Here is a 14,786-nt window from a genome sequence, read left to right as displayed (position 1 = left end):
CTAACTTGTGTCAAAAAATAAAATCTCACATGAACTCACCATACCCCTCACGGAATCCAAATGCGTAAAATTTTTTAGACATTTATATTCCAGACTTCTTCTCACGCTTTAGGGCCCCTAGAATGCCAGGGCAGTATAAATACCCCACATGTGACCCCATTTCGGAAAGAAGACACCCCCAGGTATTCCGTGAGGGGCATATTGAGTCCATGAAAGATTGAAATTTTTGTCCCAAGTTAGCGGAACGGGAGACTTTGTGAGAAAAAAATTAAAAATATCAATTTCCGCTAACTTGTGCCAAAAAAAAAAAATTTCTATGAACTCGCCATGCCCCTCATTGAATACCTTGGGGTGTCTTCTTTCCAAAATGGGGTCACATGTGGGGTATTTATACTGCCCTGGCATTCTAGGGGCCCCAAAGCGTGAGAAGAAGTCTGGTATCCAAATGTCTAAAAATGCCCTCCTAAAAGGAATTTGGGCACCTTTGCGCATCTAGGCTGCAAAAAAGTGTCACACATCTGGTATCGCCGTACTCAGGAGAAGTTGGGGAATGTGTTTTGGGGTGTCATTTTACATATACCCATGCTGGGTGAGAGAAATATCTTGGTCAAATGCCAACTTTGTATAAAAAAATGGGAAAAGTTGTCTTTTGCCAAGATATTTCTCTCACCCAGCATGGGTATATGTAAAATGACACCCCAAAACACATTCCCCAACTTCTCCTGAATACGGCGATACCACATGTGTGACACTTTTTTGCAGCCTAGGTGGGCAAAGGGGCCCATATTCCAAAGAGCACCTTTAGGATTTCACAGGTCATTTACCTACTTACCACACATTAGGGCCCCTGGAAAATGCCAGGGCAGTATAACTACCCCACAAGTGACCCCATTTTGGAAAGAAGACACCCCAAGGTATTCTGTGAGGGGCATGGCGAGTTCCTAGAATTTTTTATTTTTTGTCACAAGTTAGTGGAAAATGCTTATTTTTTTTTTTTATTTTTTTTTCATACAAAGTCTCATATTCCACTAACTTGTGACAAAAAATAAAAACTTCCATGAACTCACATTGCCCATCAGCGAATACCTTGGGGTCTCTTCTTTCCAAAATGGGGTCACTTGTGGGGTAGTTATACTGCCCTGGCATTCTAGGGGCCCAAATGTGTGGTAAGGAGTTTGAAATCAAATTCTGTAAAAAATGACCTGTGAAATCCGAAAGGTGCTCTTTTGAATATGGGCCCCTTTGCCCACCTCGGCTGCAAAAAAGTGTCACACATCTGGTATCTCCGTAATCGGGAGAAGTTGGGGAATGTGTTTTGGGGTGTCATTTTACATATACCCATGCTGGGTGAGAGAAATATCTTGGCAAAAGACAACTTTTCCCATTTTTTTATACAAAGTTGGCATTTGACCAAGATATTTATCTCACCCAGCATGGGTATATGTAAAAAGACACCCCAAAACACATTCCTCAACTTCTCCTGAATACAGAGATACCAGATGTGTGACACTTTTTTGCAGCCTAGGTGGGCAAAGGGGCCCACATTCCAAAGAGCACCTTTCGGATTTCACAGGTCATTTACCTACTTACCACACATTTGGGCCCCTAGAATGCCAGGGCAGTATAACTACCACACAAGTGACCCCATTTTGGAAAGAAGAGACCCCAAGGTATTCGCTGATGGGCATAGTGAGTTCATGGAAGTTTTTATTTTTTGTCACAAGTTTGTGGAATATGAGACTTTGTATGAAAAAAAAAAAAAAAAAAAAAAAATCATCATTTTCCACTAACTTGTGACAAAAAATAAAAAATTCTAGGAACTCGCCATGCCCCTCACGGAATACCTTGGGGTGTCTTCTTTCCAAAATGGGGTCACTTGTGGGGTAGTTATACTGCCCTGGTATTCTAGGGGCCCAAATGTGTGGTAAGGAGTTTGAAATCAAATTCAGGAAAAAATGAGGAGTGAAATCCGAAAGGTGCTCTTTGGAATATGGGCCCCTTTGCCCACCTAGGCTGCAAAAAAGTGTCACACATCTGGTATCCCCGTACTCAGGAGAAGTTGAGGAATGTGTTTTGGGGTGTCTTTTTACATATACCCATGCTGGGTGAGATAAATATCTTGGTCAAATGACAACTTTGTATAAAAAAATGGGAAAAGTTGTCTTTTGCCAAGATATTTCTCTCACCCAGCATGGGTATATATAAAATGACACCCCAAAACACATTCCCCACCTTCTCCTGAGTACGGAGATACCAGATGTGTGACACTTTTTTGCAGCCTAGGTGGGCAAAGGGGCCCATATTCCAAAGAGCACCTTTCGGATTTCACAGGTCATTTTTTACAGAATTTGATTTCAAACTCCTTACCACACATTTGGGCCCCTAGAATGCCAGGGCAGTATAACTACCCCACAAGTGACCCCATTTTGGAAAGAAGAGACCCCAAGGTATTCGCTGATGGGCATAGTGAGTTCATAGAAGTTTTTATTTTTTGTCACAAGTTAGTGGAATATGAGACTTTGTAAGGAAAAAAAAAAAAAAAAAAAAAATCATCATTTTCCGCTAACTTGTGACAAAAAATAAAAAGTTCTATGAACTCACTATGCCCATCAGCGAATACCTTAGGGTGTGTACTTTCAGAAATGGGGTCATTTGTGGGGTGTTTGTACTGTCTGGGCATTGTAGAACCTCAGGAAACATGACAGGTGCTCAGAAAGTCAGAGCTGCTTCAAAAAGCGGAAATTCACATTTTTGTACCATAGTTTGTAAACGCTATAACTTTTACCCAAACCATTTTTTTTTTACCCAAACATTTTTTTTTTATCAAAGACATGTAGAACTATAAATTTAGAGCAAAATTTCTATATGGATGTCGTTTTTTTTGCAAAATTTTACAACTGAAAGTGAAAAATGTCATTTTTTTGCAAAAAAAATCGTTAAATTTCGATTAATAACAAAAAAAGTAAAAATGTCAGCAGCAATGAAATACCACCAAATGAAAGCTCTATTAGTGAGAAGAAAAGGAGGTAAAATTCATTTGGGTGGTAAGTTGCATGACCGAGCAATAAACGGTGAAAGTAGTGTAGGTCAGAAGTGTAAAAAGTGGCCTGGTCTTTCAGGGTGTTTAAGCACTGGGGGCTGAGGTGGTTAAACCTAGCCATGCACATGTGTATATCTATTGTGTATTGGTGCCTCCTGAGGTGTCTTTCTCCAGTGTCTTTCTCCCCTCTCCATGTTCAGGACATATGCATGCTCGACCAAACAGGTATGTGTATGACCGACAGCTATCTACTGTTTTTGGCTGGTCTAACCTTAGTCATACCTAGGCTTTTCTTCATCCAGGGCAAAGACTGAGCACGCTATCTTGACCTAGACAAGGGTGGCTTGCTGGCGTCCATCATGGCAGTCAGCATCCACGGCACATGTTTTGCCAAAAAAACAATGACTTAACTCTATTTCCGCAAATTTCTCTTTCAAATATGTAATTGTATTAATCTCTTTTCTCTAAAATTTAAAATCAGTTTGTGTGTTATGTAGTATACGTATCTGTTCAGTTTTAATATACAACATAGTGGAGTGTGACTTTTCCCAATGTGCTGTAAATGGCAAAGCTATAGCGCTGACAGGATGGACTCGTAAGTAATATATTCACATTTACAGAACCTTTAGTCCTACCTGGTCTTGTCACAATGTATTAAATAGCACTTTTCCTGGTCGCACTGCAAACAGATCTGTGATTGAGAAAAAAATATATATATTTGTTGTGTTTTTGTGCTTTTATAATTTGTATACTGAACAAACATAGGTTTTATTTGCTATTAACATAATTTACAGTCTAATCATAATATTCACTACCATAGATGCACATATCATAGGCAGAAATGGTCAAATCAGATGAATTATTCGTGTCTTCAACCATAGTAGGGGATATTAAAGCTGAAATCTGAAGCCTCAGCCATTCATCCAGATTTAGTATAGAATCAGGGTGGTCCTAATGGTGGTAAAACCACAGTTCTTAATTTAAGCCATTACTCACAAATTATTGCCAAGTAATATTTCCTTTTTTCTTCCATTCCAAAATTCTCTGTATTGCTAGTTGAATGGAGCTTTCACAAACACACATTTTCCTGAGTCAATGACCTGCCATAATAACTGAGGAAAATGAAATAATTTCCTCTCTCAGTTTCTATGCTGATAAATCTTCATTGACGCAACATTACTTTTCTATATTAAATAATATTCATTAGATGTCTATAGAAATGTTTAGATCTGTGTTTCCAAAAAACTTAAAGGACTTGTGTCCCTTCAGCAAGTGACATTTATCATGTAGAGAAAGTTAATACAAGGCACTTACTAATGTATTGTTATTACCCATATTGCTTCCTTTACTGGCTGTATTAATTTTTTCATCACATTATACACCGTGCATTTCCATAGTTATGACCACCCTGCAATCCATCAGCAGTGGCCGTGCACACTGTAGGAAAAAGTACTGGACTCTCTGGTGACTGGGACTGTGGGCGTGCACATAGGCTGGTGCTTTTTCCTATAGTGTGCAAGCACGACCACCACTGATGGATTGTAGGGCGGTCGTAACCATGGAAACGAGCAGTGTATAATATGATGGAAAAATGAATCCAGGAAGCAAAGAAAGTAATATGGATAGTAACAATACATTAGTAAGTGTGCCTTGTAATAACTTTCTCTACATAATACATGGTATTTGCTGAAGTGACACAGCCCCTTTAATATACAGTAAGCCCCCACTTTATACCCCCCACAATTATTTCATAGTACAATGGCCATTGAAAGAAATGAAGGTGTATAGTACAAGATCTTAGAACTCCATGATGTGCACAGACTGACATTATCCAATCAGTGCTGCCAGTGTTAGACTGTACAGGGACCGACCCCCCCCCCCCCCCCCCCCCCCAACACATAACATCCATCTGGACCTTCATTATAAACTGCTAGTAATTCATTCATAACTTAATAATAAAATAATGGCACAACATAGAGCCATAAGAATAGAAGGTGCTCCAGAATTATTACAAGGGGGATGGGGGGATGCAAGAATTACTAAAAATAGACATGTCAGGAGAGGTGACCGATTCTCTTTAAGTAGGCAAACAACCATCTGCAATGGTCTTGTTATCACTTTTTGTTTTACAGCAATAGGGCATGGGACATTCTCAAGAATGGTAGATACTGTAGATATGGAGATATAGATATTGTATGCTATGACCAGAATGATAGCCAAAGGGGTTGTTTAAGATTAGAAAAAAAAACTGTCACATATGTTCACAGTGACATTGCAGCTCAATCATATTCATTTCAATGGAACTTAGCTGCAATACCAGACCCAACCCATAGACTGATGTGGCACTGTTTTCTGGAAGAAAGCAGCCATGTTTTTCTGATCCTGAAAAAGCCACCCAACTGTCTCAGTGGCTGGGATTGGATGAATAGTTAACCTTCCATCCTGAGTGAAACAATGATAAAATCATCCAGCAACCTATTATTTACTGAGTCTCAAATTTGTACCATTACCAGTTTATATTTGCTTCAAAGTTCCAGAAAGAAAACCTAAGAATGTGTAATAAAACAGGTCAGGCCAGCCAAGTATGCCTCCGTAAGCCTCATTTTGCCTGCCTGACATGTGCCTCTATAGTGTCCCGTACGTGTGTATCCTTTTAGTGCTTGTCATAGATGACTTCTTTAGTGCCTTCCACAGGAGCCCCTATAAATACCACCAACAGATAGGCTCTCTGAATGGTCCTGGCCATGTAATGACCGGGACAGGTACACCAGAAGGCCGGGTGTCCATGATCCCCAGCATAGAAAGGTCTACGCTTTTTCCATGCAGCTTTTCTTTTTTTTCCAATTCAGTCAATGTTTTGCAGATTTAAAAATAATACCACTACCAGAAGATTCTGGTGATAAATATCAAAAAAATCAGGAGACTGCGATATAAATGATATATATCTTGCCCACATGACATTCTAAATAAAATGCACCTCTATACGTCTACTATTTTGTAGTAAATAGGAATCACAAATAAAACTATAGTAAATCCATATGCAGTCCTTTTTGTTAATAGTTCTTGGGAATGGCCTCAAAGACAAAGCACAAAAACACGGAAATGCGTTGAAAGTCCCTGATGTGTCCAGTACAGACCACAATACACAGTTAAGCAGGGCTGGAAAATTCTGGAATTTCAATCAGCATGTAAAAAGGAAGAAAAAATCTAGGTCTTTGCCTCTCACCCCCTCCTCGACTTGTGGAAAGACGCTTTAGTTGCCAAAGCCTTTACCGTGTTCTTCTGAAACTAGACTTTTTTTTTTGAAGGAAAAAAAAAATCTCTTCCAGAGCCCACGTTTTGAGGAGAGGAGCGGTTTTCTTGTTCAGAGCATAGACAGGGGAAGTAGTTCAAGCTTGGAATTGCCTTTGTAAAATATTCCTTACAGAAATTTACAAAGAATAAAAAGGTTCAAGTATTTAAAAAACCCCAAAAACCTTGTCTCGCCATCCCTCCTAAAGAGTCAAGATACAATAGTCATTTTTATGTAATAAAAATAATACATTCCTGCAGCCAGATTTACTTATTTCTGTACTTGCTTTTATGTGCGAGAAGAAAAAATGAATCATCCATCCACCCTAGTAGCTTACTGAGGCAACATAGATACTTGCTTCACATAGACTGTCTATACCAGTGATGGCTAACCTCCGGCACTCCAGCTGTGATGAAACTACGACTCCCAGCATGCTCCATTAATTTCTATGGAGTTCTGAGAACAGCCAAGCAAGTGTACATCTTGTTTTATTCAACTGCATTGTTGTCTTTATTACACCATGAAACCACCAAGGCACAATTAGTCTCTAATGCCCAAAGTCAAAGGCATTTGCCTTCCCCTTCTCTGGACAAAAAACCTACATACACACGTCATAGGTGTTGCAGAATGAAAATTGCTTCCATACATATGAATAGGGTTTTTTGTACTATGTGTATGGATTTCTGGGGCAGTTACAGAAATTTCTGCTACAAGTCCACCACATGTGAAAACACCCGAATAGGGCACAAATCTGTAATTCTCACTAGTCTATAGTCAAATAGGTCATTTACCTGTATATCTACTGTATGTATCTGGGATTCCGGGTGTTTGGTCCTAACAATTTTTAGAATCAATCTACAAAGTGTCGTTGAGTTGACTTGGGGGCGAGTTTATAGTTTACAAGAGAATGTGTAGTTGAAACACCCCAAATTCAGCCAGCTAAGTTCACATATGCACTTTATAACATAGAGATTTGTGTATCTTTTATATTGTGCTGGGCACTTTTACAAATTACTAGGCTATCAAGAGCTCTGGCTGCTATCATGTCATCTCCCCCTCAGAGTGGAACCATTTTACCCTGGGCGCAGCAGTGATATGTCGACCATATTGACTTGACCACTGCAGTCAGTAATTGGCTGCTTGGCTCACGTCAGGACAATTTGTCATCTCTCGGATGTAATAAATAAACATCGGCAGGCGACCATGGAACTTTTCATATTTAAGCAGCATATCATTTGATGATGAGGAAGGCATTACAGATCACTGGCCAATTTGTTTAAAGACTGGAAAACCCATTTACGACGCCTTAGGGCACAACTCCTAAATATATTGGTGCACACCACTTGAGACCCTTCCACCAAAAGTCCAAAATAGACAGCACTTGAATGAAATTGCATGAAATTTAGGTTTATTGTGATCAAGTGTTATGCAACACGTTGAACAATGGAACATCCTTCTTCAAAGTCAATGGTTGCAGGAGGTATGAGGCATGCCGCAGTATTTCTGATCAGGACGCATCTTGACACAGCATATACTAATGCTGCAAACCTCATCCAGCAACCAGGAGAAAGGTGTAGCATTGTAATCCTGCTTAACACTTTCATGGCGCTGGTAGTGGACATACCATATGTGCAACGTATGTAGCTGCGCAGGTGCCACTGGCACTCTAAAAACATTTTACTACTGTTAATCAGATTGATTGAATTAATGAGCTATGTGGCTCATAGTAACGTGTGGACGTTTGATCTTCTCATACGTATTAAGGCAAATCAGAATATGGTTTTGACTGGTTTTGCCCTTTAAATGTAAGACATCCCAGACACAAGTGTGTCATTGGCCCAGGGCATTTCCATATGAGTTGTCTTAGTACACTTGGAAAACTTGCCTTTCTGCATTTTTCTCTAATATGCACAAGGCTGTGCTTCAGATACAGCTGTATCCAATTCAAAGGCCATGACAGAGCTGTTCTAATCCCAGGGTAACATAAGAAAATTATAAATATGATGCATAAACAGCATAAAAGCCAAAAAGTATGACAAAACTAATAAAAGTAGAAATGGGGCATTCACAAATCAGTAGTATCTGTACAATGCATTTTCATATGCCCAATTATGGCACATGGACTTAAAATTTGGAGTTTCCTTAGCTCAGGACCCCATTTAAGAGTCAAGTGATGTTATGAGGAGCAGCTGACCCAAAGTGGCTATGTATACCCATTAAAAGTAAAGTTCTAAACTTGCCTTGCTGGACAAGTGATTAGCCATACAAATATCCAGATAGGTACACCTCTTTAAAGGCTATGGATACCTTTTTGGGGCAATTTTTATCATTGTATTTAACCCATTTTGGGCGAAAATTATATTTTTTAAATTGAAATGTATTACAAATTATCAACAATTTTCAGTTTCACTACATCTTCTGACCACTGCTCTCTGTTTCACACTGAATACATCAGGGAGCTGCTCTGAAGGCTCCATCTGTAGCCCTTATCTCTGCATTCCTGACAGCTCATAACAACTCATTATAGCGAAATTCTAATCAAACTGATAAGAATTTTGCTATAATGAGTATTTATACACTCACTAACATTGAAATTGCAGTATCAAGAAGGACAAGTCATACGGTTAAGTCCTTAAGGCAAATCAATGAATTAGCAGGTGTCGCTAAGATCTGCAGATGATTAAATGTTCAAGCACCTAGCTCCAATCTGTGGCATGTGGGAGAGACATATAAGACAGATTGAAAGCAGTTTTTTTTAGCCACATGCAACTTCAAAATTTGGATCAAGTCATGTGGGATGATTGTGCACATTTTTTGATTGATTGTGCACATCTTAAATGCCGGTCTTAATAAACCCCTAAGCTGGTGGTGGATCCTCTGGAGTTATAAAGAGGCGCCAGCCTCTTCATAACTTTGGCAGATCCACCACCGCTTCTAAATGCAAGACAGGCATAGAAACAGGCATAGAAAATGGTAAATGAGACTGGCCTGATGGCCCCTCCCCTTCCCCCCAAGCAGAGACTAGTCGTTGCGCCAAAATCTGCACCTGACATACTTCTAATATAGGCGTATTTCAGCTTTATAAATGACCCCCTATGTGCCTAGGTCGAGAGGTCAGCACTCTTTAACATTGAGTGTCCCGATGGTTGGGAGCACAAACATGAACTGGATGAGTCTATCTTTGGTTTGTGTTGCTGTGTCAAATTTATGAAGTGGTGCACAGTAAAAATAAATTTGGCTCAAGTGTGATGTGTCAGTAAAAGTATGCCAGGGGGTCATAAATGAGACATAAAAAAAGTGTTCTAATCTGTAATCCCAACCACGTCACATTGGCAAAAAAAGTTGCACAAATCTGGCACTCTTGTGACATTTCTATGTCGCAAAGCTGATGTAGCAGATAAGTGTACCCCTAAGTTTTTGTGGGAATAAGGAGCTCTGGCCTCTACCAATGAAAAGTGGTTGAACATTTTGTTATAAGCATTTAAGAACTGTGGTTGACAGGCATAAGGATGGTGTTACTCTAGATCTCATAAATGCCTGATTTTCTGGAAAATGCCTTCTTTTGAGATAGATCAGTCAATCCTTTAACTCAATAGCTGAGGCATAACCTGGAAGTTAGACAGTGAAGCACACAATCTGTAAGAAATAGTGCCCATTGCCAATGTCATTGCTGCCATACACTAAATACTCCCAATCACATTTATTTTTCCATTGCGTTTATCTTTAGAGAGGTTGTCTAGGGTTAGAAAAATGTACCTGCTTTCTTCAAAATAGAATGCTGCCCCTGTTTTATTTGGTATTGCAGTTCAACTACATTGAAATAAATGGTACACTTGACACAACACTTGGACATGGTGCTCTGCCACAGTCAGGGTATTTCACAGTGTTCAGTGTGGTTATAACACCATCTAGCGGTGTTAAATTGTATTACACTTTGTTTTCTTGTTACAAGACTATTGCATTGTGGGTTATTGCAAGGTATCCTGGGAAAGAGAAGTCTCCGGGACACATCATCAGAGCTATCCTATGAATGTCTCCTTCTCAAACTCCACTATCTTTGTATAAGCATATCTGGTAGGATATCTACCTCTGTTTCATGGACATGATGTTATGCAGAGCTGTTCAATCAGTTGGTAATTGTTATTTAGGGAGTTGTAGTAACTGTTATCTAGGCATACAATCGTATGTATAGGCAGCCATTTTACCATGTGCCTTCACTGTTAATGTAATGTTATAGTACATGCTATCCTATATTTAATACTTATACATGTTTTTTGTATTTTTGAAGTTTTACCACATATACAATCTCTCACTCATGTGCATCACAGAGAGTACGACCTGTTGACCAATAAACAAGTTAGACTACAAAGAACAGTCCTCTTATTTGGAATACAGGAATGGTTTATGCTGAATGTCAGACTGCACACTATGTGAACGTGTAAGAAGACAGAATACATGGTGTGGTGCTATATTTGGAAGAATGCAGTCATGTTTATTAAAATTGTGGATAATCCTGATAAATAGAACTCTCACCTTTAAAAGGGTTTTCCCATCACATATAATGGGTGCATATCGCTAGGATATGCCCCCATTGTCTGATAGGTGCGGGTCCCACCTCTGGGAGCGGGGAAATGAATGGAGGGGGTACTGCGCATGCGCATCCACCCTCAATTCATTTCAGTGGGGCTCCTATTCACTTGTTTGGGAGCAGCGGGGAGCAGCGATTGGCAGTGGACGGACCCCGGGAAACCCAGGGTCCTCAAGCCACAGCTCTTCCCGTTCCGTTCTCTTTGTAGGTGCGGGTCCCAGAGGTGGGACCCGCACCTATCAGACAATGGGGCATATCCTAGTGATATGCCCCCATTGTATGTGATGGGAATACCCCCTTAATAGAAAAACATATAGATCTACGGTATTTATACTTTTGAGTTCTCCCTTTCCCTGGAGGTTATGAATTCACATTTATAGTGGGGGGTTTATTTCTGGTCTTCTAAAATAGCAGCAATGATCGTATCTATATAGATACTCTGGATGACAATTATGCCAATCATTGTATAACTAGCCGCGCTGGTGATTTAGATGTCTGGAGATGATTGGATGACTTCTTCTTAAGAACTGTAATGGCGGCCATAAGTGGTTGTCACTTTTGGAAAACATTAATAAGCAAAGTAATGACAACTTAAAGAGGACTGGTCACTACACCTGACATGTCTGTTTTAGTAAATACTCATAATCCCCATAAAATCATAATTCTGGAACATCTTCCATCTGTCTACACCAGGTCACCATGGGTCTCCAAAGTCCAGTGTAGCTTGGTATCTACCCATGCTTGTCTGCTGCTGACACTGGCCTTGCACATTATCACTAAAAACTACTTAACCTACTTATTTTCTATCTGAATCTAGGTCTTGAGTTAGTGACATGAAAAGATTGTTGCATAAAATGACATTTGTAAGGAACAAATATGTGTGTGCTACAAAGATGTAAAAAATAATGTGAATTTGATACATATCAGTCAACACACTATAAAAAGCAGGAGGCAGGTTAGTCATTGTGTATTGTATCCTGTAACTCTATGGAAACTCTGCTGTCAACAGAACCAAACTTTTCAAATGAAGCAGACATTGCTCTTGGCAAGTCAGAGAAAGCCTACTAAAGTTCTTGTGGTCTGGGTCATTGACCCACATTCAAATAGAAGTGATAATTTCCAAACATTTAAGTTACTGAACTTAAGACCAAAAACCTTTAACTGCTCCCATAATGCTCAGCTGTAAATCCTGTCACTTATAAAGAAAAAGATCATAACTTTGTCAGTCCAATGTAGGCTTCCATGAACTGAGTATATGCTACTTGCACAGTGTCTGACTGCCAGGTAGTAAGAGTTAACAGCAATGCAGCTAATGTTATTTTTATATATCTCTCCTTTTACCCCTTTTCTAGGAACCAAGGAGCCTGTGGTTTGGATAAAATGGAACATTTGAAGAGCATTATAGGGAAATTGTACAAATGGCTTTTAACTGTGTGTTTTTAAGCTCACAGAGGCTTTATATAGTAAAATACTGGGAGTCATCTTAACATGCATATTAAAAAAGCTGATGTACAGCAAAGGTTGTGTCTGACATCTTTCAACCCCCAGTGCTGTTTGAGCTGCTGAATTCACATAATATACATGTGTGTACTAGCTTGGAAATATTGCAGAGATGATGTGAAGTCCTGCATAGCCTCATTGTGTTAACAGGTATTGGGGAGCAGAATCCTTCCAACAAAGTGTCAAAAATGTCCAATAATACATCTTTCTGCACAGTGATGCTCAAATAAGATGTAAATTTAAAGAGCACAATATAGATCAGTGTTTAGAATGCATATGGGATTTTTAAAGAGTATCTATAACCATTCTTGACATGTCTGTTTTAACAACTAACCACCTTCCCCATGTAATTCTGGAGCATATATTCTTATCACTCTGTGTTGTGCCATTCCTTTATTATTATTGCTAGAAGTTATAAATGAATTGCTAGTGAGAGCCTTTATAGTGGTGTAGAACACTGTGCCTTGTAGTAACCCTCATAGGGAGTCTGCTTTGGTAGTGAAATAATACTGTGAGTCCGTATGACATGCAGATGACAGGCGTCGCTCTTAGAATCACTGCACACTTCACTTATTTGGGCAGTCACGGGGCCAAAACTGACCAAATAACTCAAGTATGAACTCAGCCTTACAGGTCGATGTTAGCACCAAGAAGAAGCGCACTCCTTTTACACCGTCGTCAGCTGATTCCACATAGATATCTACTGAACCTGTTCTATTAAACACTTATACAAGTAGAGCCTCCAGACAGAGTGCAGAGGGTGTCAGCAGTAAGTTTGTGTTGATGTCACGGATTATTTTGCCCTTCCTCTGATCCGTCAGAACAATAACCCACAAAAACGGATCCTGTCTGTGCAGCAAATGAGGTGCAGAACAGCGTAACACTGCCGTGCCCTGCACATGTGGCATGCTAGAGGGGCACTGTGAATTGTCCCTGCAGTGGAGGCTGAGGACATGGTGGGACAATTAATTATTATTAAAATAATGTTCTTGGCGAGACTTTTGATTGCTAGGTTTTGGTTTTCTCGAAATACTCCAAGTATTACTTCATGGGTTAACCTGATTAATAAGATTAAGAAATATGAAAACATTCTATATAAGCAGAAATACTGAGGAAAAATGGACTACACTTCCTCATTATCCCTCCTTTTCGCTTATTCATGGGGGGAGGGGAGACGCATCACAAGGGAGAGAGTTGGTTGGGTATGAACAGGGTGGTAGTGTTTATTAGGGGAAAAAGAAGATAATAATGTTTTGTTTTTGGTAAATTGTATTGTTTGAATTTCTAATACATAAAAAAAAGATGAGTAGCATATCACACACTAAGAGGGAAAGGAGCAGGATTCCTCAGCAGTGCAGAGTATTTCAGGAGAGGAGTGTTAAAGATTGTGGACTAAGAATTACAAAGTGGAAAGAGCAGGGTCCCTAGCTGCACAGATTATTTCAGGAGTGTGCCAATTGTGTTGGAAAGGACAGACAGGATAACTGGTTCTCAAAAAGCTTATCAATGTTGAGAAATATATGTCATCAGAGGTGTGTGAGCACGCCATCATGATAGGACGGGTAAGCCATGCAAGGGACATTGTATATGTGGGCAACATACAGAATATAACCAGGAAACAGATTGAAGAATGGGGACAATTCGATCTGATAATTGGCGGCAGTCCTTGTAGTGAATTATCTGTGGTTAACCCGCACCGGAAAGGCCTTTATGGCCAGTGGACAACTGTTTTTTGACTTTTCACGATTACTCAATAAAGTGTTGCCTAAGACAGGAGAGAATCCGCCAGTCTTCTGGTTATTTGAGAACGTGGTTGCGATGGAGAAAGCATTCCAAAAAACGATTTCTCTCCACCTGGAGACAAATCCTATCAAGCTTGATGCAAGTGCGGTATCGGGTGCTCATCGAGTCATATACTTCTGAGGGAACCTGCCTGGCCTGAACAGACCTCTAGAAGCTACAGACAATGCGAAGACAAAGCTTCAAGGTTACTTGGAGCCCGGAAGAGTCGCAAAGTTCATTAAGATTCAAACCATAACTACCAGCCCCTGGTCTCTTCATCAGGGAAAACATCACAAGTTCCAAGTCATTATGGATGGGAAGGAGGACATCCTGTGGTGCACGGAGATGGAGAGGGTCTTCGGATTCCCTCCGCACTATATGGACGTCTCATAAATGAACAGCTGGTCCCGACAGAAGCTCCTGGCAAGTGTCACGGTCCCTCATGTGACTGGGGTCAGGAGATTAGAGAGACTGGCTGAGCATGGAAGAATCTAACTGCCTCCTTGATTTCTCTTTATTCAGTGTTGATAGGGTTAATGACCACTTCCCTTTTCTTAGATGTTGCTCAGTGGTCATCATTTCTA

The 14,786-nt window shown here is 40.0% G+C and overlaps 1 protein-coding gene across 3 annotated transcripts in view; it reads right to left on the bottom strand.

Moving 5' to 3' along the window:
- The window catches only part of COL8A2 (collagen type VIII alpha 2 chain), a 155,986-nt gene that overhangs the window by 107,989 nt on the left and 33,211 nt on the right, over positions 1–14,786 (bottom strand). For all 3 annotated transcript variants that reach the window (XR_005777565.1, XM_040424393.1, XM_040424391.1), the window contains exon 2: positions 3,676–3,731. The gene's annotated coding sequence lies outside the window, so the exon portion shown is untranslated. The remainder of the gene's footprint in view (positions 1–3,675; positions 3,732–14,786) is intronic.

The sequence above is a fragment of the Bufo bufo genome, chromosome 3 (genome assembly GCF_905171765.1).
Source record: "Bufo bufo chromosome 3, aBufBuf1.1, whole genome shotgun sequence".
Taxonomy (NCBI): domain Eukaryota; kingdom Metazoa; phylum Chordata; class Amphibia; order Anura; family Bufonidae; genus Bufo; species Bufo bufo.
The sequence above is the reverse complement of the archived record's forward strand: the minus strand, read 5'-3'. Positions and strand labels throughout refer to the sequence as shown.